The 23,457-nt window shown below is 37.5% G+C and overlaps 1 long non-coding RNA gene across 2 annotated transcripts in view; it reads left to right on the forward strand.

The window, feature by feature from the left end:
• The first annotated feature begins 259 nt into the window (after positions 1-259).
• Positions 260-23,457, forward strand: part of LOC135966414 (uncharacterized) — a 42,418-nt gene continuing 19,220 nt past the window's right edge. For both annotated transcript variants that reach the window (XR_012420928.1, XR_010579736.1), the window contains exons 1-2: positions 260-612; positions 22,977-23,082. This is a non-coding gene — a long non-coding RNA (uncharacterized lncRNA). The remainder of the gene's footprint in view (positions 613-22,976; positions 23,083-23,457) is intronic.

The following is a 23,457-nucleotide window of genomic DNA, read 5'->3' on the forward strand; positions in this document are numbered from 1 at the left end:
CCAAGCTGCATTTAATCAGAGAAGCAGGAATTATTGATACGGAGTGCTGGCAAGGGAAGAGCGTGGTGCCTTCAAATGATGCCTAAGTGTGGAAGGGAAGTGCTGGGGAGAGGAGGGCGTGGTCCCCGGCTAGGGCTCCACCCCCACGGACCTGGGTGAGGAGAGGCATTTCCTGTCCAAATACTGCATTTCCCAAGATCGCCCTGGCCTGCCACGCCCCCATCCTGTGCCTATAAACCGCCCCCAGACTCTAGCAGGCGAGCACACAAGCTGCTGGACCTCTAGAGGAGCAGATCTACCACAGAAGAAACACAGACGTCTGGACGTGGAGAGGAGCACATCAGTGGAGGAACACACAGGTGGCTGGATGTCAAGAGGAGCACATCAGCAGGGCCTGGGATGCGGACAGGCCACGGACCAGCAGAAGGAGACCAGCAGAAGGAGTCTGGCTGGGGCAGTCAGAGGACAGCCCGGGCCAAGGAGCAGCCTGACTCCAGGGAAAAAACCGTCTCCCTTCGGGCTCCCCCATATGCTGAGAGCTACGTCCACTCAATAAAACTTTGCACTCCTTCTCCAAGACCACGTGTGATCCGATTCTTCCAGTACCCCAAGGTAAGAACCCCGGGATACAGAAAGCCCTCTGTCCTTGCCATAAGGCGGGGGTCTACTGAAGCTGACAGAGGCTAAGCTAAAAGAGCACACTGTAACACATGCCCACTGGGGCTTCGGCTGTGAACATTTACCCCTAGACACTGCCATGGGGTCGGAGCCCCACAGCCTGCCCGTCTGTAAGCTCCCCTAGAGATGTGAGCAGCAGAGCACTGAAGAAGTGGGCCACACCCCCATCTCATGTCCTGCGAGGGGGATAAGAGAACTTTTCCTGCTTCATTATTATTAACAAAATGATTATAATTTACTGTATTAACCGATTAAAGGAGAAAACTGTATGTTTATTTCAACATATTTTAAAAAGTGCTTCATAAAATATAATACCGGTTTATGATTTTCCAAAAACGATTCTTTTAATGAACCAGGAATTTAAAAAATAACCCTTCTTAATAATTAGATAAATACTACTAATTAATTAGATAAATAATAATTACTCAGATTAATATCTAAACAAACAAAAACTTATAGCAAGTAGTGTACTTAATGGCAAAAACTTATAGCAGGTAGTGTACTTAATAGTTGGAACCATTTTCCTAATGATCAAGGACAAGTTAAAGACCCTCACTATTATTTTTCTTTTGAAAATACAATTCTTACACAATACAGTGAGTCAAGGAACAGCAAAGTTTCGAAACTTGAAAAAGAGGGAAAAAATTATTATTTGTAGGTGATAGCATGTTTTATTTAGCATCTATTAATCATTAGAATTTGAAGGGAATTGAGCAAGTTTCCTGCATTTGAAATCGATATGCAGAAGTCACTTGCATTTCTGAATACCACAAAAAATGTAATTTTAAACAATGCTGCTGGTGTGGGTTGAATTGTGCTCTTCAGAATGACCTATTGAAGTCCTATTCCCTGTTATGAATGAATGTGACCATGTTTGGCAACAGGGTCTTTACAGATGATAATCCAGTTAAGATGCTGTCTTTAGGGTGGGCTTTCTTCCAATATTTCTGGTGTCCTTATGGGAAGAGGAGATGAGACAGAGACATATGCGGAGGGAAAACACGTGATGACCAGTGTGGCTGCAGTCTTGGAATAATGAAGGTGCAGGCCAGAAAGAAATACAAAGTTTCTATAGCTACTACCACATGCTAAGAATAGGCAAGGAAGGATTCTCCTCAAAGTTATAGAGGAAGCATGGTTCTGCTGACAGCTTGAAATTTGACTTCTGTTCTCCAGAACTATGAGAAAATACCTTGTACACTGTTGATGAGAATATACATGACGTCACCATTATGGAAAACAGTACTGAGGTTCCTCAAACGATTAAAAATAAAATCACCATATGTAATTATGGAACTTGTGGCATTATATATAAATTATTTTATATATAAAATAATTTAAAGCAGGATCTGGAAGCAATGTTTGCACACCTGTGTTCTTCAAAACATTAGTCATAACAGACAAGAAATGGAAGCCACCTAAATGTTCATCGAGAGATGAATGGATAAAGGAAATGTACATACACACGAAAGAGTTTCCTGCAACCTTAAAAGGAAGGAGACTCTGTCGCATGCTAGAACATGCATCAGCCTCGAGGACGTTAAGCTAAGCAAAACAAGCCAGTCACAAAAGGACAGACATTGTACGATTCTACACATACGAAGTATCTTAAGTAGTCAAAAATCATAGAGACAGAAAATAGGTGGTTACCAAGGGCTGAGTTGGGGAGGGTAGAGGGGATTAGGGCTTAGGCCATATAGAGATTCAGCATTGCTAGAGGAAATATTTCTAGAGATCAGTTGCACAATAATGTGAGTATAGGTAACACTCCTGAATTGCATCCTTAATGGTTAAGATGATAAATTTAATGTAATTTTTTAAAAATCACCACTAACAAGGCAAACAAAACTTTAGGACTGATATTTAAGTCTTGGCCTCGTTACTAAACTTGAAATCACATTACCCTTGAATAACCAAAAAAATAACTAAAAAAAAAAAAAAAAAAAAGCCAGCACGGTGGTTCACACCTGTAATCCTAGCAGATTTGGGAGGCCAAGGCGGGCAGATCACGAGGTCAGGAGTTTGAGACCAGCCTGACCAACATGGCGAAACCGTGTCTCTACTAAAAGCACAAAAGTTAGCTGGGTGTGGTGGCGCATGCCTGTAATCCCAGCTACTCGGGAGGCTGAGGCAGGAGAATCGCTTGTAGCCAGGAGGCAGAGGTTGCAGTGAGCTGAGATCGCACCACTGCATTCCAGCCTGGGCGACAGGGTGAGACTCCATCTCAAAAAAAAAAAAAAAAAAAAAAAAATTCTGTGTTTGTTAAAAAGGTACCATGCATGAAAAGTGAAAAGACAAGCTACAAAGGGTATTTGCAATATATATAACTGACACAGTATTACTGACAAAGTTTTAGTATCCAAAATATATTTACAGATTTCTAGAAATCAATGAGAAATAGACAACCTAGTATAAACATGGGGGAAAGATGTAAACAGATACTGTGTAGACGAAAAAAATACAAACGGCCCATAAATGAACGAAAAGATGCTCAATCTCTTCAGTTTTCTCAGATTCTAATTAAAACCAACTAAAGCCAAAATTAGATATAATTTTACATCCACCAAATTTATCCAAATGTTTTTAAATCCATAAAATACTAAGCATTTTGGATATCAGGGTGCAGTGGAATCTCTTGTTCATAAGAGTGAAAATGGGTATAAACCAGCTTGGTATAAACCAGCATTATGCAGTAAAGCTCAGTGTATCCTGAGAATCAGAAACTCTGCTCTTGGATGTATTCGTTCACACTCTTGCCTGTGCAATCTAAGAGATGTGCAGAAAGAGGCTTATGGTAGCTTTTAAACAATAATAGAAAGAACTAACACAAAACCTGAAAAGGTCTCTCAGCAGTGGAAAGAAAACATGAATTGTGGTTTATTCAAATAATGGACTATTACAAAACAGTTACTGTGAATGAGCCAGTGACTTGCATAATGTTAATGAGTAGCAGGTGCTAAGTAACAGGTTCAAACCATTTTCTTAATAAGGTTTATTTCCAGCGGCATCCGAGTGAATACCAGTAATTTGGTTCCTCATGGAAGTGGGTCGTATCCAGCTCCAAAAGTATGTGATACATAAAAAGGACCATACAGAGTATACACATACATTTTGCAGATAATAAGACTGAACATCCACTTACCCTCCACCAACTTAAGAAATAGAATATTCTTGTGTCTCAAAGAATCCACACCCCTCACTCTTGGATGTAACCACAACTCTGATATTTGTGATAATATTGTCTTTTATATTTCAAATAAAAGTAGAAAGTCACAAAAGACTAATATTGATATCACTTATGAACTCAAATTACATTTTTATTTAAATTTAAAAACCCCAACATAAAGCAATATATTATTCATGAATATATCTACAAGTGATAAAATATAATGAAAAGACAATATTATCACAAAAATCAGAGTTGTGGTTACATCCAAGAGTGGGGGGTGTGGATTCTTTGAGACACAAGAATATTCTGTTTCTTAAGTTGGTGGAGGGTAAGTGGATGTTCAGTCTTATTATCTGCAAAATGTATGTGTACACTCTGTATGGTCCTTTTTATGTATCACATACTTTTGGAGCTGGATACGACCCACTTCCATGAGGAACCAAATTACTGGTATTCACTTGGATGCCGCTGGAAATAAACCTTATTAAGAAAATGGTTTGAACCTGTTACTTAGCAGCTGCTACTCATTGTCTATGAAGCTCCAGGTAAAGTTTTAAGTTTCCAAGGCTGCTTCTTGATCAATAACTCCCCAAACCCCACTGGCTCTGAGGCTGCCAATTTGTCATTTACTTTAAAGCCTGGCCCCAATGTAATGATTGCTGATTAAAGGAGGCCGCCTCACTCATAACTTCATTATCACCCGGTTTGCAGGGGGAGCGTTTGGTCCTGCAATGAACTGAAAGCCAGCCAAAGCAAATTTATGACCTTGCATACTGTATCGATTTTGATGGGAACAAAAGCAGAGAAGGTCAATAGGATGGCATCCAAAGTCATTACTGGGCAGGAGAGAAGACTAAATCAAAATGAGCGATTAATTTTTTTAGCCATTTTTTTAGCCATAAAATGGCCTCATAAATGATCCCATATCTTGGTGTCAGAACTTTATAATAAAATGGCAATGGGACTCTGATGGAAACTTCAGATCTGGAGACAAGAGCAAAGGAATAAATTCTTTAAAAAGTTTTCTGTGTGAGAATGAGAAGAAGAGTTTTTCGATGTTGGTGAATAGTTGGTTTGGAATGTGTTTTGTTTTCTGGTCTAAATCTGGCTTTTCTTGCTTTGATGCCCTGACTTGTCTACCTTACCCCCAGTTTTCTCACCATTGAAAGGAGAGAGGGAGAGAAAGGAGAGAGAAAGACGTGGAGACTCCTAGTATAATAGAATGAAATCTGCTATATGGCAATCTTGAATTCTGGTGTTTCATACTCTTGTTCCAAACAACAAATAGATGACTATTTTAAGAAACACTTCCTAAATACATAGAAGACAAAGACAAATGTGGACAACAGAAAAGCAATGCTAGTTTTAATTCTAATGATATTATAAGTGACCATTATGCTAAAACTACTCACAGGTTGTCATTCATTGAACATTCAGTAGTTGGATGACATTCTGCCCTTGTTACACCCATCTTCTTTAATCCTTTTAACAACCCTGAGATGTAGGTGTTATTATCTCCATTTAAAAAAGAAGAAAATTGGGGCTCAGGAAGGAAGTAACAGTTAGCTCATATAGCTACTATGTAACAGGTTTTCAAATAGCGGTGCTGGACTTAAAACTGTGTGTCTTAAAACTCTTATAGTGAGTCGCTAAGATGTTGATGCCTCCAAACTATAGCTTAAGGACATTTTTTCCAGGCTGATTTTGAGTTAATAAAAGCCCTGCTGTTCCCTAGAGGAGACTCCCGAGCTGCTGTCTCAGTCACATGGCTGAGTCCCTTAATACGAAGTGCCTATGATTTTTCTTTCTGGTCATGAAGTTACCCCTGGATTCCCCCATCCCTATTCTTTGCCCCTTGGAGTTTTATCTTTCTCTCAACATCCTCCATCTCTAATTAATCTCCTTTCTAGCTGATCTCTTCCTCTTTGCTTTCTTTTTCTTCACATTTAGAGATGTGTGACTTTCTTAAAACAGCTTCCCCAAATTATTGTCCCTTGGGCCCTGCCCCTTGAAACATGGCTTCATAGCACAGGTCTCTTCTTTCTTCATCAGGGGATGCTGAGCAGGTCAACATTCTTTCCTGCATTCCTTTCTCAGCTGTTACCCTGTGGGAGTGATGGAGAGATACTAGCAAGACACACTTCTGAGCAGGAAGTCTGGGTCATCTCTTGGTTTTTAAGACCCCAGCTTTTTTCTGCTCCTACAGCCTGAGCCACTGCCTTTCCTTCCGTTATGCCCCTGAAAGCACTCAAACATGGGCCACCTTTCTTAGGCCTTACCTCCAATTTTGCCTCCTCTGAGAAGCCCTCCTGCTCACCCCAATTTCCAGCATCCCCTTTCTCTCGGAATATTTAAAGATCATTTTTTCCTCCTTTCTGATTAAAAAATTAACATTGAACAAACTTTTTGCTTGATGGGTACCAAAACTATTGCACCGGAACAGGTGCAGACCAGAGCAGAGCTTTCAATGAAAATTTTAAGCAAGATCAAGATCCTGAAGCATTTCTTCAAAAAGAAATGCTTTGTAGGAGCCAGATGCCACACAAGGCAGCTTACACACCTGGCACTATTCCTTTAAATACTTCTCTAAGGAATTTCCTTCATCTCTCATTCTACAGACAAAGAAACTAAAGATTCAAAGACCCCACGGATCCTAATGGTGAGTTGAACAGGAATGATGACTTCAAAGGCAGGGAAGCAGGGATCTGTCTCCTCTCAGGGGGTTTATAAACCGAGAAGTCCTTCAGAAGAATCATGGCATATTCAAAGAGCACTGATTTCTGGGCATTAGTCAGCAGAGTGACCACGTCAGCATTCTTCAGGGCAGGGCCAGCCTCTTCAGGAGACCAGAATCCAGATGTTTTCCGTGTCCCCACCCTGTACTCAGGACCATTTCTGGCTCCATGATAGCCTGTTCCTCACTCACCTACTCACTGTATCATTTAAAAAAATTTATTGTTTGACACTTCAGAGTGGCAGAGCAGAGTAAGACAGCCTGAATTTAATTTACACACACACATATACAGAAACAGGAACTTTGACAACTTACACTGTGTGTGTGTGTGTGTGTGTGTGTGTGTATATAAGTTTATACATATTTATATAAAGGGATTTCAAAAAGTTTGGGAAAAATAAAATATAAAATTACAAACTTTATTTCTCCACATAAGATCTATCAAGTTCAAGATACTTGTGTAAGCCATGGTATCAGCCATTTAGTTCATCCTTAAGAGCTGAGAGTCCTAGGAATTTAACCATGTCAGTGCAGTCACTTTTATATTAAAATAACTGAAAAATAAAACGGGTGTCCTTATAGCTTTTTCAGATTAGGAAACAAAAGTAAGTCAGAAGCAGCCAAATCAGGACAGTAGGATGGATGCCTCATGATTTTCTATTAAGACTTCGACAAATGTGCCCTTGCTTCATGAGAAGGAGGAGCAGACGTGTTTTCGTGGTGAAGGACTCTCTGGTGAAGCTTTCTTGGGAGTTTTCCTGCTAAAGGTTTGGTTAACTTTCTTACAACATGCATAATAAGCAGATGTTATCATTCTTTGGCCCTCCAGAAAGTCAACAAGCAAAATGCCTTGAGCATCTTGAGGAATTACTGCCAATGTCTTTGCTTTTGACGAATCCACTTCCACCACTTGGTAGCCATTGCTTTAATTGTGCCTTGTCTTAAGATCACACTGGCACCATCCTGGCTAACACGGTGAAACCCCGTCTCTACTGAAAATACAAAAAAAACTAACCGGGCGTGGTGGCGGGCGCCTATTGTCCCAGCTACTCGGGAGGCTGAGGCAGGAGAATGGCGTGAACCTGGGGGCTGAGTTTGCAGTGAGCGGAGACTGCACTCCAGCATGGGCAACAGAGCGAGATTCTGTCTCAAAAAAAAAAAAAAAGATAATACTGGCAAAGCCAAGTTTCATCTCCTGTTAAAATTTTTTGAAGAAATGCTTCAGTGTCTTGATCTTACTTGTTTAAAATTTTCATTGAAAGTTCTGCTCTGGTCTGCACCTGATCCGGTGCAATAGTTTTGGTACCCATCAAGTGAAAAGTTTGTTCAATGATGATTTTTTAATCAGAATTGTGTAATACCAAACCAATTAACATATGTATAGTGTTGTCTGTTTATGCTGTTTATTGTCAGCCTTCCTCAGTTAGGGCATTTTGATGGTTAATATTAAGTGTCAACTTGATTGGATTGAAGGATACGAACTATTATTCCTGGGTGTGTCTGGAGGTTGTTGCCAAAGGAAATTAACATTCGAGTCAGTGGACTGGGAAAGGCAGGCAGACCCTCAGTCTGGGTGGGCACCATCTAATCAGTGGCCAGTGCAGCCAGAATAAAAGCAGGCACAAGAATGTGCAAAGACTAGACTGGCTTAGTCTTCCAGCCTGTATCTTTCTCCCATGCTGGATGCTTCCTGCCCTCAAACATTGGACTCCCAGTTCTTCAGCTTTGGGACTCTTGGACCTTTGACCACAGACTGAAGGGTACACTGTACCTTCCCTACTTTCGAGGTTTTGGGGCTCAGACTGGCTTCCTTCTCAGCTTGCAGACGGTCTATTGTGAGACCGCACCTTGTGATTGTGTGGGTCAATACTCCTTAATAAACTCCCCTTTATATACACATCTATCCTATTAGTTCTGTTCCTCTAGAGAATCCTAATACAGGCATGAACAAAATTAATTTTTTCTTGCATACTGATGTGGATGATGTGTTGCTGTGCGTCTCATCTTCAACATTCTTTTGTCCCTTCTTAAAATGAATTACTCATTTGTAAAATGCGTTATTGTTCCTACAAACTTTTCATAAAGCATCAGTGATTTCATCATTCTTCCACTCAGGCTTCATCATAAATTTGATATCTGCCCTTGCTTCAATTTTAGCAGGATTTTTATTGCTCTGACAGGGACGCTTTTCAATCTGATATCTTATCCTTCTTAGTACCTCAAATTAGATTCTGCTCAGACATGTTATTACAAGTTGGCATGAATTTATTTTTGTTTATTTCAAAAACAAAATCATGTACCATTTTCCCATAGTAGGCATTTTTCATGAACTTTTTGAACTTTCTTAGCATATAATCTTATTTAGCCATATACGTGTGTATGTATTTTATACATATATATAATAGGCATTCTTATGTATGTGTAATATATAATGACATATATACATACACAGATTCACATGCATGTATGGTTATATAACCTTATTTAATTGGTTGAGGTTCCATAACCTCTCAAAGTCACAGTTTTATTATCTGAAAATTGGGAAAAAGAATGTCATGGTAGTTTATTTAATTTAAATACTTCAACTACATATAGTACAAGGGTTACTAAAAAGTTTGCATTTAAATAAACATTTGGTTTATCTTCACAAGTCAATGGCTTTATTCACAATAGCATCAGTTCTTTTTAATATTGAGGGGGAAATCTGGTTTGTCAGATGCTTCGAGAAAGAGTGAACAGAAAACCATATATACTCTGCATTGTTGGTGAAATCTACCTCATTTTGACTCTATGATCTGACTTTAGAAATAACTCACTAGGTGATATGTAATATGACTTGATTCTGGAAATTACCTCATGGTAATATAATGAGAAATGATGATGACAATGATGGTGATAGTGATGATGAAGCAGTGAATTTTCTCTCTCTAAGATCAAATTCTTAAAAGGTCATACCCAGATATTTGATGTGCAATGCTAAATATAGATGGGTAACATGTACATTTAAGAAATGCCTAATGATTTATGTCCAAGTGCTATGGTTTGAATATATGTCCCATCCAAACCATGTTGAAATTTGATCCCCCAGGTTGGAGGTGAAGTATGATTGGGGGTCCTTGGCTTATGAAGGTAGAGCCCTTATGAACAGATTAATGCCCTCCCTATGAAGAGGGGCAAGTGAGTTCTCACTGTGTTGGTTCCTGGGAGAGCTGGTTGCTTAAGAAAAAGCATGGCACCTCTCATCTCACTTCCTCTGTCACTGTGTGATCTCTGCACATATGGGCTCGCCTTTGCCTTTCACCATGAGTGGAAGTAGCTTTCATCAGATTCTTGGTCTTCCAGCCAGCACAATGATAAGTAAAACAAACATTTTTTATTTATAAATTACCAAGTCTCAGATGTTCCTTTATATTAATAGCAGCACAAAGAGATTAAGACATCAAGGTAATTTAATGCTTCAGAAAAAGAATGTTTCCATACATGGACATACATGGACATGCATATACATGTACCTCTTAGGTACATTTAGAGAAACACACAAACAAACAAAACATTAACTAAACATTATTGCAGTATACTGGTGCAATGAAACTCCTTGACTCCTATTTTGCTTTTTTCTTCCCTGTCAAGAAGAATAAGCTTTGGACTATAAAGAGTACAATGAACATTACTGAAGGCAAAGTAAATACACTCATGATGGGTAAAAAGATTGTAAGAGTACCCATATTTGCTTTGCATGAGTTCAGACCTTCTGACCAATATCAAGTACACACCAGGGTCTCAAGAGAATGTCTAAATTAGATAACTGCTGTTGATCTTTCATTCATGTAAAGACAAAGAGGTTCTGAGAGACTAGAAAAGGGAACATTCCATAAATAATTGAAAGGAGGAGTAAGGTTTATTCCACAAACCACTCACTGGTAAACTTATATCGTGTCTGCTAAAAACATTAAAATCCCTTTAGACTAAATTTTCACGGTCTAAGATGTAAGTCTTTTGCCATGGTAAGATTGCTCTTCCCCCTTCCTCCTTCCATCCCTCCCTTTCGTCTTTCCTTTCTTCCATCTTTTTTCTTTTTCCTTCCCTTCCTTCCCTTCCTTCCACTGCTTTCTTTCCTTTTCCCTTTCTCCCTTCCTCTCTTCTCTCTCTTTCCTTCGAATAAATATTTTATTTTTAAATATTTCTTATGAAGATAGTACAAAAATTGCAAAAAAAGTACAGATAGTTTTCATATACCTCGCAACTGGTTTCCCCTTTTACTAACATCTTACATTAATATGGTGTATTTATTATAGCTAATGAACCTATATTGGCACATTTATAAGGAATGTAGCCAATTATTATTAACTGAAGTCCATGCTATATTCAGAATTCCTTATTTTACCTAATGTCCCATTTCTGTTCTAGGATCCTCTAAAAAATACCACCACATCGCGTTTAGTAGTTTTGGCTTTGACTTTTTAGGCTCCATAGGCTGTGACAGTTTCTCAGACTTTTCTTGTATTTGATGACCTTGACAATTTTGAGGAATTATAATAAGATTAGATAGTTGATAGAATCTTGCCCAACTAAGATTTGTCTGATTAGATTGGGCTTACAGGGTTTTAGGATGGAGACCAGAAAGGTAAAGCGCTGTTTTCATGACATCATATCAGGAGTTCATACTATCTATATGACTTATCAGTGTTAATTTTGACCTTGATTATTTGGCTGAGGTAGTGTTCACTACATTTCTTCAATGTAAAGTTATTCTTTTCTTCTTTTTCAAAACTGTACTTTTAGAAAGAAGTCATTGTGTTCAGTCCACAGTTAAGGAGTGGGGAGTTATGCTCCTCCTCCTTGAAGATAAAGTACTACAGAAGTTATCTGAAATTTCTCTTCACTTGAAAATTTTCTCTTCTTTCCTGTTTATGCTTTATCCCACATTTATTTCTATCCGCATGAACTCATAGATATTTATTTTATACTTCAGGTTATCATTCAACAATATTTTGTTGCTCAAATTATTTCAGATTGGCTGAGTGCTTTTTCAGTTAGCTTCTCTGTCCCTTTGACGTGTTTTCTGTGTCTGCTGTTTCTTTACTTTCTGGCACATTAAGATGCTGAAGGCTCATCTTGCATATTTCCTGCCTGCTATAGTTTAAATATTTTTGTTCTCTCCAAAATTCTTGCATTGGAAACTTAATGCCTAATTTCAACAGTATTGGGAGGTGGGGCCTAATGAGAGGTGCTTAGGTTATGAGGCTTCTCCCTCATGAATGGATTAATTGTGCTATTAAAAAGAGTGGGAGTGGGTGCTCCCTCTTTCTCTCTCTTCCATTCTTCTCCCAGGTGAGGACACAGGTAGAAGGCCTATGCGAGATGCTGGTGCCTTGGTCTTGAACATCACAGCCTCTAAAACCCTGAGCATATTTTCTCTTTTTGTAAATTACCCAGTCTCAGATGTTCTATCACACATCTGACTAAAACAGATATCACCACAAAACAGACGAAGACACTGCCCCAGTCCTAGTATCAGCCGTTTTTCTAAGGAAACTGGTTCCCTTTACGGGTAGTGGGATTAGAAACCGAGATCTTGACACTATCTATACTCCTTAATATTGCATGTCTTTTTATTTCTAGGTCCTTTCAGTCAACAGAGCAAGGAAATATGTGCACGTATACTAACACATGTGTGGGTTGTATATTTATAGACATTTATATACAGATTATATAGATCCATATATACACAATGGGTTGCATATAGGAATATGGAAGATCCATACCGATGTATATACTATGGATATATTAAGCTAAAAATAAAGTTATACTGATATCTCCAACTATAATCCATCACACATATATCATTCTAGCTTTATTACCTTGCTTATTTGTAACCTCCCACTTCAACAGTGAGAAACCCAGCTTCTGCCATCCACCATTCAGTCATTTAATTGTTCGATTTCAACACACATGTGTATATTGGTATGAAAACTATTATCCCTTATCTCCATAATAAACAACTTTTCCAACTAGAGTATAGAATTTTTTGTACAATTTCTTTTACTTTTCGACTTCTAGACTCCACTCATTTCAGAAATTACTTATGTCAGCGCCTTTCCCTCTCACTTGCTTTAGTGAGTTTGTTTTATACATTAGTAATATTTTGTTAGATTCTTTTGTCATATTCTACATTCCTTTCTGGAATCCTCTGAACTACTCAATGAATTTTTAAAAATTCAAGTGTACTGTTTCTGCTATAATCTTCTATTGGTTTTGACAAATGCAATATGCCATTTATCCGCCTTTATAGTAGTATACAGAATAGGTTAATCATCTTAAAATTCCTATGCTTCACCTATTCAGCCCTCCCTCCCTAAACCCAATCCCTTAGTAACCACTGACCATTTTACCCTCTTTATATCTGTATAATTTACCTTTCCCAGAATATCATGTAACTGGAATCATATAAATACTTTTACTGGTTTCCCTCCTTTGCTCAGCAATATACATTTAATATAAATTTAAAACTCATCCACATATTTTGTGAGTTAATCATTCACTTAATGTTATGACCAAAAATATTCCATTCCATGGATGTGCCACCTACTGAAGCTGCTTCCAGGTTTGGTGATTATAAATACTGGTGCTATAAATATTCGTGTTAAGGTTTTTGTGTGGACGTGACTTTACTCATTAGATAGGTAAATACCTAGGAACCTGATTGCTGGACTAAATGGTAAGACGATGTTTAGTTTTGTAAACTAACAAACTCCATTCCACAATGGTTGTGTCATTTTGCATTCCCAAGAGCAATAAATTAACATTCCAGTTGCTTTGATTCCTCACCAGTGTTTAATCCTGTCGGCTTTTGGGTTTTAGCCAAATAGGTATGGAGTGGTACTGTATGGTTATTTTAATTTTCATTTTTAATACAAGTAATATTGAACATGTTTTCAGACACTATTTGCATCTGCCTGTCTTCTTTGTTGAGATGTATTTTGAAATATTTGGCCATTTTAAAAGTGAGTTGTTTGCTTTCTTCCACTTGACTTGTAAGAGTTATTTGTATATTTTGGAATGAGTTTTTAATTAGGCGTGTATTTTGCAAATATTTTCTCCTAGTCTGTGGCTTGTCATTTCCGTCTCTTAACAGTGACTCTTGAGAAGAAGTTTTTAGTTTTAAGTGTGTAATTGTTTTTTCTTTCATAAATTGTAATTTTGTTGCTGCATGAAAATCTCATTACCAAATGCAGGGCTACATAGATTTTCCTCTATTTTTTTCCTACATATTTTTAGTTTTACATTTTGCATTTAATCCTGTTATTCATTTTTAGTTAATTTTTATTAAAGTTGTAATTTGTAAGGTCTGTGTCTAGGTTCGTTTGTTTTCTTTTTCTTTTCCTTTTTTTTTTTTTAAATTGGATGTCCAACTGTTCTAGTACTATTTGTTTAAAAGGCTATCTATTGAATTGCTTTTGGTCATTTGTCAAAGATGAATTGACTACATTTGTGTGTATCTACTTCTGGGTTCTCAGTCTCTTTCCATTGATCTACGTGTCTAATACTTTTACCAATACCATGCTGGCTGAACACTGTAGCTTTATAGAAAGTCTTAAATTTGGATAGTGAGTCCTATAACCTGGTTCTCCTTCTTCAGCGATATATTGGCTACTGTAGGTTCTTTGAGTTCTATTACAATTCCAGAGTAATTTCATCAATATCTACAACATGGCCAGCTGGAATTTTTATTGATATTTCATTGACTCTATAGATCAATTTGGGAAGATTAAAATTGAAATAGTATTGAGTATTCTGATCCATGAACATAAAAGTATCTTTATTTCAGCTGGGCACGGTGGCTCACGCCTGTAATCCCAGCACTTCAGGAAGCCAAGGTGAGTGGATAACCTAAGGTCAGGAGTTCAAGCCTGGACAACACGGTGAAACCCTGTCTCTGTTAAAAATACAAAAAAATTAGACAGGCGTGGTGGTGGGCACCTGTAATCCCAGCTACTTGGTTGGCTGAGGCAGAATTGCTTGAACCCAGGAGGTGGAGATTGCAGTGAGCCAAGATGGCACCATTGCACTCCAACTTGGGTGACAAAGTGATTCCTCAAGGATCTAGAACCAGAAATACCATTTGACCCAGCAAACCAATTACTGGGCATATACCCAAAGGATTATAAATCATTCTACTGTAAAGACACATGCACACATATGTTTATTGTGCACTGCTCACAATAGCAAAGACTTAGAACCAACCCAAATGCCCAAAAATGATAGACTGGATAAAGAAAATGTGGCACATATACACTATGGAATACTATGCAGCCATAAAAAGGATAAGTTCATGTCCTTTGCAGGGACATGGATGAAGCTGGAAACCATCATTCTCAGCAAACTAACACAAGAACAGAAAACCAAACTCCGCTATGTTCTCACTCATAAGTGGAAGTTGAGCAATGAGAACACATGGACACAGGGAGGGGAACATCATACACTGGGGCCTGTTGGGGGATCAGGGGAGGGAGAGCATTAGGAGAAATATCTAATATAGATGACGGGTTGATGGGTGCGGCAAAGCACCATGGCACATGTATACCTATGTAACAAACCTGCACATTCTGCACGTGTCCCAGAACTTAAAGTATAATAAAAAAATTTTTTAAAAAAGATATCTCCATTTCTTCAGATCTTTGATTTCTGTCATCAGAGTTTTGTAATTTGCTACTAATAGATCCTATTCATATATTGTTATATTTACATCTATTTTATTATTATAATGTTATTGTGACTAATTTTATTATTATTATTATTATTATTATTATTATTGAGATGGAGTCTCACTGTGTCACCCAGGCTGGAGTGCAGTGGCACAATCTCAGCTCACTGCAACCTCTGCCTCCTGGGTTCAAGCGATTCTTCTGCCTCAGCCTCCCAAATAGCTGGGGCTACAGGCGTGCGCTACCACGCCTGGCTAATTTTTGTATTTTTAGTAGAGATGATGTTTCACCATATTGGCCAGGCTGGTCTCAAACTTTACACTTCGTGATCCACCCGCCTTGGCCTCCCAAAGTGTTGGGATTACAGGCATGAACCAACACACCTGGCCAGTAATATTTTTTAAATGTCAAATTTTAACTTTTCAGCAGTGAAATATAAAAAAATTGAATATGTATATTAATCTTGTATCTTGTGACCTTGTTATACATATTATTACTTCCAAAGTTTTTATATATACAATTATGTAATCTAAGAATAAAGATGGTTGTATTTCTTCCTGTTCAATCTGCATAATTTTTATTTTATTTTCTTGTATTCTTGCCCTATCAAAGATTCGAGTGCAACTTTGAATAGGAATAGTGAGCAAAGAGATTCTTGCTTTATTCCAGTATTATAGGAAAAGCCTTTTATTTCATTAGGTATGATGTTATCTGAAGGCTCTTTGCAGATGTCCTTCATCAAGTTGAAGAAGTTCTCCTCTATTTTTACCTTACTGAGAGATTTTTATTATGAATGGGTGTTAGATTTTTTGAAATGCTTTTTCTCTCGCATGTATGGATGCAATTATATGATATTTCCTCTTTAGCTTATTGATGTGAGGGATTATATTGATTTTTAAAAGTTTAACCAGCCTTGCATACCCAGAATAAATCCTGCTTGGTCATGGTGTATAATACCATTTATTTATTCATTGTTAGATTAAACTTGTTACTCTTTTGTTGTGGATTTTGACATGAATGTTTATGAGAGCTATATCTCTGCAGTTTTATTTGTCTTTATCTAGTTTTGACATGATTATAATGATGGACTCATAGAGTTCATATTCTGTAATACACTGTAGTAAATTGGTATCATTACTTCCTGAAATATAAGTAATAAAAATAAGATTTGCACTGGTTTTAAATTAGGTTCTGAATATTTTTGATGCTGTTGTCAATGAAATTATTCTGTTAATTTTATTTTCATATTCCTCATCACTAATGCATAGAAATAGTTGATTTTTATTTATTATTTTTTCATATCTTACAACCTTTTAACTCTTTATAATCACTTTTTAGTAGACTCTTTAAGACTGTTATATACAATATCACATCATCTGCAAGTAGAAATAATTTTCTTTCTTTCTAATTTGAACGCCCATTGTTTTCTTATCTAATTACCCTGGCTAGAATCTCTATTACAGTATTGAATGGACACAATGAAATTGTACATCTTGTTTCTCATCTTACGGAGAAAGCATCCAGTCATTTAGCATTAAGTATCATGTGAGCAATGGTTTTTTTTTTTGGTGGGGGGGGGTTTATATTTTTTAATCCAGTTGTGAAAGTTCACATCTATTTCTAATTTGTTGAGGGATTTTATTATAAAAGGATGTTGGATTTTGTGAATGCTTTTTCTGTGTTCTCTGGGATGATTATGTGACTTTCAATTTTTATTCCATTGATATGTTGTATAAAATTAATTGATGTTTGGTTATTAAAGCCACTTTGAATTTCTGAGATAAATTCCACAAGGTTTGTCTAACTTGCAAAATTATATTTGCTAATATTTTGTTTAGGATTTTTATGTCTATATGCAAAAGGAATATCATTTGCAGTCTTTTATGTTGTGATACATTGGTTTGGTTTTGGTATCAAGGTACTATTAGCTTCGTAGAATAAACTGAATAGTGGTCACACCCTTTCTATTTTTAAATGATTATTTTGAAAAAACTATGTATATTAATTTTTTTAAAAATGTTTTGTAGAATTCACCAGTGAGGCTTTCTGGCCCTGGGCTTTTCTCTCTGGATCATCATTATTATTATTAGATATTTGTGTTTTTCTAGGAAATTGTCCATTTTATCAAATTAGTCATTAACATACAAATTTTCAAGCATTTCTTGAAATGCTTTTCATTTCTGTAAGGTTATATTAATGTTCTCTCATTTCCGATTCTATTTATTTGAGTCTTTTTTACGGTCAGTCTAGCTAAAATATTTTTTGATATTCTGTCCATTTTGTTGAGATTTTCAACGAAACATGTTTGCTTGCATTAACTTTCTCTACTGCTTTTCTATTCTGCTTCATAGTTCTGTTCCCTAACCTTTATTCTTTCTTTATTTCCACTTGCTTTGGGTTCAGTTATGTTTTGTTTGTTTGTTTGTTTTTTTCTCAGTTCCTTGAAGTAGAAGGTTAAGTTATTGATTTGATTTTTCTTTTATTTTTTACTGTCAGCATTTATAGCTATAAATTTTTCTCAAAGCACTGCTTCAGCTGCCTTTCATAAATATTCTGAGGTGTGTCTTTATTTTAAGTAATTTCAAAGTATTTTCTAACTTTCTTTTGGATGTCTTCTTTGATCCATTTGTTACTTAGCAGTGTACTGTTCAATTCCACATATTTGTGAGTGTCCCAGATGTCTTTCTGTTACTGATTTTTCATTTTGTTCCATTATTGTCAGAGAACATACTTTATATTGTTTCCATTTTAAATTATTGATATTTGTGCTATGTGCTAGCATATGGCATTTCCTAGAGAATGTTCCATGTGTACTTGAGAAGATTGTATATTCTGTAGTTGTTAGATGAGGGTTTATTGATGTTTGTCAAGCCTACTTGGCTAATATTATTAAAATCTTTTATTTTCATGTTGATTTTCTGCCTACCTGTGTTTTCATATCTAAGAAAATGTGATTTGTCATTATTAAAAACAGATTATTGACTCCAACTTTCATTGTTAAACTGTTTTTTATTCTGTCAGTTACATTACATACATTTTGGTGCTCTGTTTTTAGGTGCGTATATACTCATAATTAATATGTTTTTCTAACTCATTTAGCCTTTTATCATTATAAAATGCCCTGCTTATTTCTATTGATACTTCTTTTTTACTTTAACATTTATTTCTTACTGTCATTATTACAGTATATATACTATAGCCATTTCTGCCTTCTTGTGGTTGCTATTTATGTGACATATATTTCTTTACCCTCTTACTTTTTGTCTATTTATCTTCGAGTCCAAAGTATGTTTCTTGTATACAATATATAGTTGTATCTTGATTTTTATTTGGCCTAACGATTACTGACTTTCAGTTAGGTTGCTTAATCTATTTACTTTCAATGTTAATATTAATATAGTTGGATTTACTTTTGCCATCTTACATTTCGTTCTATGTGTGTCTTGTGTCTTTCCATCTCTCTGTTTACATTGCCCATATGCTCTTGCATATTGTCTACTTTATTCATTAGACCCTTTAGCATATTAATCACAGTGTTTTACAATTCTGGTCTGTTAATTCCAATGCTGCTGTCATATCTGGGTCTGGTTTTGATGCATTGCTTTGTCTCTTCAAACTGTGTGTTTCTTGCCTTTTAGTGTGACTCTTTTCTCTTGATATCCAGACATGATGTGCTGGGTGAGAGGAAGTGCTGTAAATAAGCTAGTACTAGTGTGAGTACTAGTGTGGGGGGCAGGGAAACATTCTATAGTCCTGTGATCTCAGTCTTTTAGTAGCCTGTACCACTAAAATGTGAACTTCATATGTGCTCCTTAGTCACCATCCCTCCCTCATTAGGTGGGATAGGGTGGTTAGAGTGGGCTGGAGTGGGTATTTCCCTTTTTCCATGTAAAAGGCTTAGAGGGGGTTGAAGTTGGTCTTCTTTTCCCAGGTCAGTTAGGCCCTGGTAAAGTCCAGAAATTTAGGCTCTGGTGAAATAGTTCTTTTCTGAGGGGATACTTTAAGAAAACAGAATGCTCTGGTATATTTCAGAATCATTCCTTTTCCCCTCCTCTCTTCCAGAGGGATGAGAAGAGTTTTCTCTGATATTCCCTGTGCAGACCTGGTAGAGCTCCTGGAGGTAAAACTCACAAAAGTGTAGGGGCCTCCCTATGACTGGGGACCTCTGGAGGTTTTAACTCTCTAAGTTGCCCTCACTGAGCCTCCAGAAATTCATAAATCCTAGCATGCTGGTTGTATTCCTGCCAAACTTTAAAATAGTTTACTCTATTTTATTCCCACCTTCATGAATTCTGATGAGTTCACATCAATACTTGTCCCTTTTCCTCTCTAGGTAACGTGTTTAATTCCCCGCCCCCCCTTCTCTTAAGGTTTTGTGTTGACTCTGTAGTTTGAATATGGCATTTCTAGGTATAACTTTTTTGTGTTCTTTCTCCTGCTTCTTGTTCATTGAGTTTCCTGGATCTATGATTTAGTGTCTGCCATTAATTTTGGACAATTATCAGCCTAGATTACCACAAACATTTTCTCTACTCCGTTTATTTCTTCTTTTCCTTCTGATAGTCTCATAACATTTATGTTAAGCCTTTTGAAATTAGTGCCCCACTTTTGGATGTATTATATTTTTTTAAAATTATATTTTTCTGTTTGTATTTCAAGTTGGGAAGATTCTACTGACTTATCTTCAAGTTCATTGACTTTTTCATTTGTTTGTCCTCAGCTGTGTCCAGTCTATTGATGAGCTCATTCTTCAAAGCTATACTTCACTTTTTACAGTGCTTTTAATTTCTAGTATTTCCTTTCTTAAAATTTCCGTGTCTCTCCTTACATTATTCATCTGTTGTTGATTGTTGCTGCTTTTTTCACTGGAGCCCTTACTATATTGACTACAGTTGTTTTACATTTATTTTCTGATAATTTCATTGTCTGTGGCATCTCTGAGCCTGGCTCTGCTGCTTACTTCAGTTCATCACAATTTTTTTTTCTTATATTTTGACATTCTTATTAATTTTTTTTGTTGAAGACCAGGTATGGTTCATCAGGTAATAGCAACTGGAGAAAAATGTGAGAATTTATTTTAATCCGATTAGGAGTTGTGCTGGGTTTGATGTTTGTTGTAGCTATGAGTGTCGAAGGCTTCAAGTTTCTCTAGAGTCTTTTTTTTCTCCAGTTTTGACTGTGGGCTTCCCTGAGCACTCACCTGCATCAGAGAGAGTGTGTCTCTTGCAGCTCTTTTGCTTGTGATTCACTGCTATTATACTGAATCCCTGTTGGTGTGGTAGTAAGGTGTGGGGAGGGAAGTTGTGGTACATGGCCTAAAATTAACACCATGTACTACCTAACACCTGAAACTGGATATGTTGTGAATGTTTTAATCACAGTCCCCTTACCATTTGTGCTCCTATGGGTAAAGTCCACTAGTCAAATAACCCTCCTCACCAGAGTGACACAGCATGACACTTGCAGTATGACGAGTCCCCCACCAGGTTACTTAAGGGTGTATTTTGGCTACTTTAAGTCTGAAGGCTGGGTAATGAGCCAAGGCTATGGTGCTCAGCCAAAAAGCAGGTGTCCCTGAGAACCCAAACATCCCAGAGAGTTTCTGAGAACCTACCAAGAAAAACAACGTCATCACTTAAACACAGTAGGCAAAGAGCTAGTAAATTAGCTTAAAAGCAGTTTCTAGTCAGAAGATGGTGTGGACCTCTTGACTGTCCTACTGCTGTCCAGGAATGCCCTGTATATAAGTTCTAATAAGTTCCTCTACTCTTCATTGGGGAGTTCTCTGGGTCATTCTTTGGTCTCTCAGTTTCTTCCCAATTTTGGGGAGGATGTAACAGTTTGACGTTTTTCTTGTAACAATGCTTGCCTATCCCTGCCTGGGCTTCAGTTCCCTGCCAGCCTGCAGAATAATTTGAACAAGCCAATCACATTTTCCACGGGAACGAGAGGGCACCTAACCGCCTTGATAGTACAAAACCTGGTACCCACAGACCCTGCTTATTCAATATATTACTGAGTACAAACTCCACATGACCTTGCATGTCTTACAATGTCCTGCTCCTTAGGCTGAGGGTATATGTGACTAGTAAATTGCTTTTGATTTCATTTGTCCCATGTTGGATATTGCATGTTCCAACATTCTCCTAACTCTAAGGTGTAAACTTTCTTTTACCAAGAGGGTGAAAGGAAATAATCAAAGCAGAAATGTTCTACAATATTAAAAAGTAAATCTCCATCTTTTAGTAAGCCTGTGTCTCTGGGTTGTGAACCTCGCAAGTTTGTTTCCTCCCACCAGTGGTACCTTATCTCCATCATGGATGAGGCAAGAAGGCTAGAGGAGGGTGGAGTGGGAGAAATGACCTTTTCCCAGATGGGATAAAGCTCTGGTAAAAGTATTTTCCTCTGGCATGCAGGCTTTGGTTATGTACACCACTCTGAGCATTTCACAGTGGTTTCTCTTTCCCTTCCCCTGAGAAAGCTATAAGGAAATATTTTTCTGATCCTCATTGTGAGAACCTGGTAGGATTCCTAGAGGTAAAAACCCAAAAGTTTAGGGGATACTCTAGGGCAGAGGCCCTCAGTATTTCCTGTCTCTCACATTAGTTTACAGTTGTGATAATTTTGATATAAGAAGAACATATTTGATCTTCACCCCTAGTGTCTAGCACAGAGCTCCTAAAACCCTTGGAATTTCCTAAATAATAGAGTGAGAGGAATGTCTTTCATTATTTATTATAATCCCTTTTCAACAATACCTGAATTTATGCTAATATGTGACTCTTGGTGGATGGTGGATGGTGACCAGAGGAATCAATTAGGCCCACCTCCAGAATTCCATGGAAGGGAGAGGGGCAGGAGATTAGGTCCAATCACCAATGACCAATGATGTAATCAACCATGTTTAAATAATGAGGTCTTCATTAAAACGATGTAATGTGATTCAGAGGGTGTCTGTGTTGGCAAATACACCCATTCAGATGCTAGGTGTCATGCTTAGAGACAGCACGGAAGCTCCATGCCCCTCCCACCTACGGTGTCCCATGCATCTCTTCAGTTTGCCTATTCCCGAGTAGTGGTTTCTCTTATAATAAATTGGTAATAGTGAGTAGAGTGCCATGCTCAGATATTTGAGCTATTCTAGTAAATTACCAAAACTGGGAAGAGTAACTCCCAGTTTATAGCTGGTTGGTCAGAAGCACAGGTCACAACCTAGGACTTGCACCTGGCATCTGAAGCAGGGGCAATATTGTGGGATTAAACCCTTAAACTGTGGAGTCTGTGCTAACTCTGGGTGTTTAGTGTCATAATTGAATTATAAGACACCCGTTGGTTCCCTGAAAGTTGGGGAATTGCTTAATGTGAGGGAAACTCTCACCAATTTCCTGTCAGATGTGTTTTGTGCAAATAAAGAAAATAGCTGTTTTCCCTTTTGACACTCCACCTCCAGAAATTTGTAAAAGTTAGCATTTAAGTGTTCTTCCCAGATAATGTATTCAGCGGCTTCTGCTCTAGGTAAAAAGAACTCAGCTGTGGCTCTCTAGAGTCACCTGTTTCTCAAGATTTCAGGGCAACACTTTGTATTAAAATTTCAGTTCTCTAATCAGTCCAAGAAGTTATTGACATTCAGTTTATTCTGCTTTTTCTTGTTGTAAGAATGAGTATGATTTTTTTTTTTTTTTTTTTTGAGATGGAGTCTCACTCTGTCGCACAGGCTGGAGTACAGTGTCACGATCTCAGCTCACTATAATCTCTGTCTCCCGGATTCAAGCGATTCTCCTGCCTCAGCCTCCTGAGTAAGTGGGATTGCAGGGGTGTGCCACCAGGCCTTGCTAAGTTTTGTATTTTTAGTAGAGATGGAATTTCACCGTGTTGGTCAGGCTGGTCTTGAACTCCTGGCCTCGTGATCTGCCTGCCTCGGCCTCCCAAAGTGCTGGGATTGAGTATGATGATTTTTAAGCATTTTGTGTGTCAGAGCTGAAACCAGAAGTAGTGTTTTTTTTTTTTTTTTAAGTTGCTGACTTAAAATACTATTTAATTACTGAAGTAAAATGTGCATGTTATCAGCATTATTTAAGTAAGAGCAGATATGTTTGTATCTTTATGAAACTCTATGTTTTTTATTTTCTTTGAGCAAGCTGTGGAGTCTTCATTTCAGTTACTATTACCTT

The sequence above is a fragment of the Macaca fascicularis genome, chromosome 12 (genome assembly GCF_037993035.2).
Source record: "Macaca fascicularis isolate 582-1 chromosome 12, T2T-MFA8v1.1".
Classification (NCBI taxonomy): Eukaryota; Metazoa; Chordata; class Mammalia; order Primates; family Cercopithecidae; genus Macaca; species Macaca fascicularis.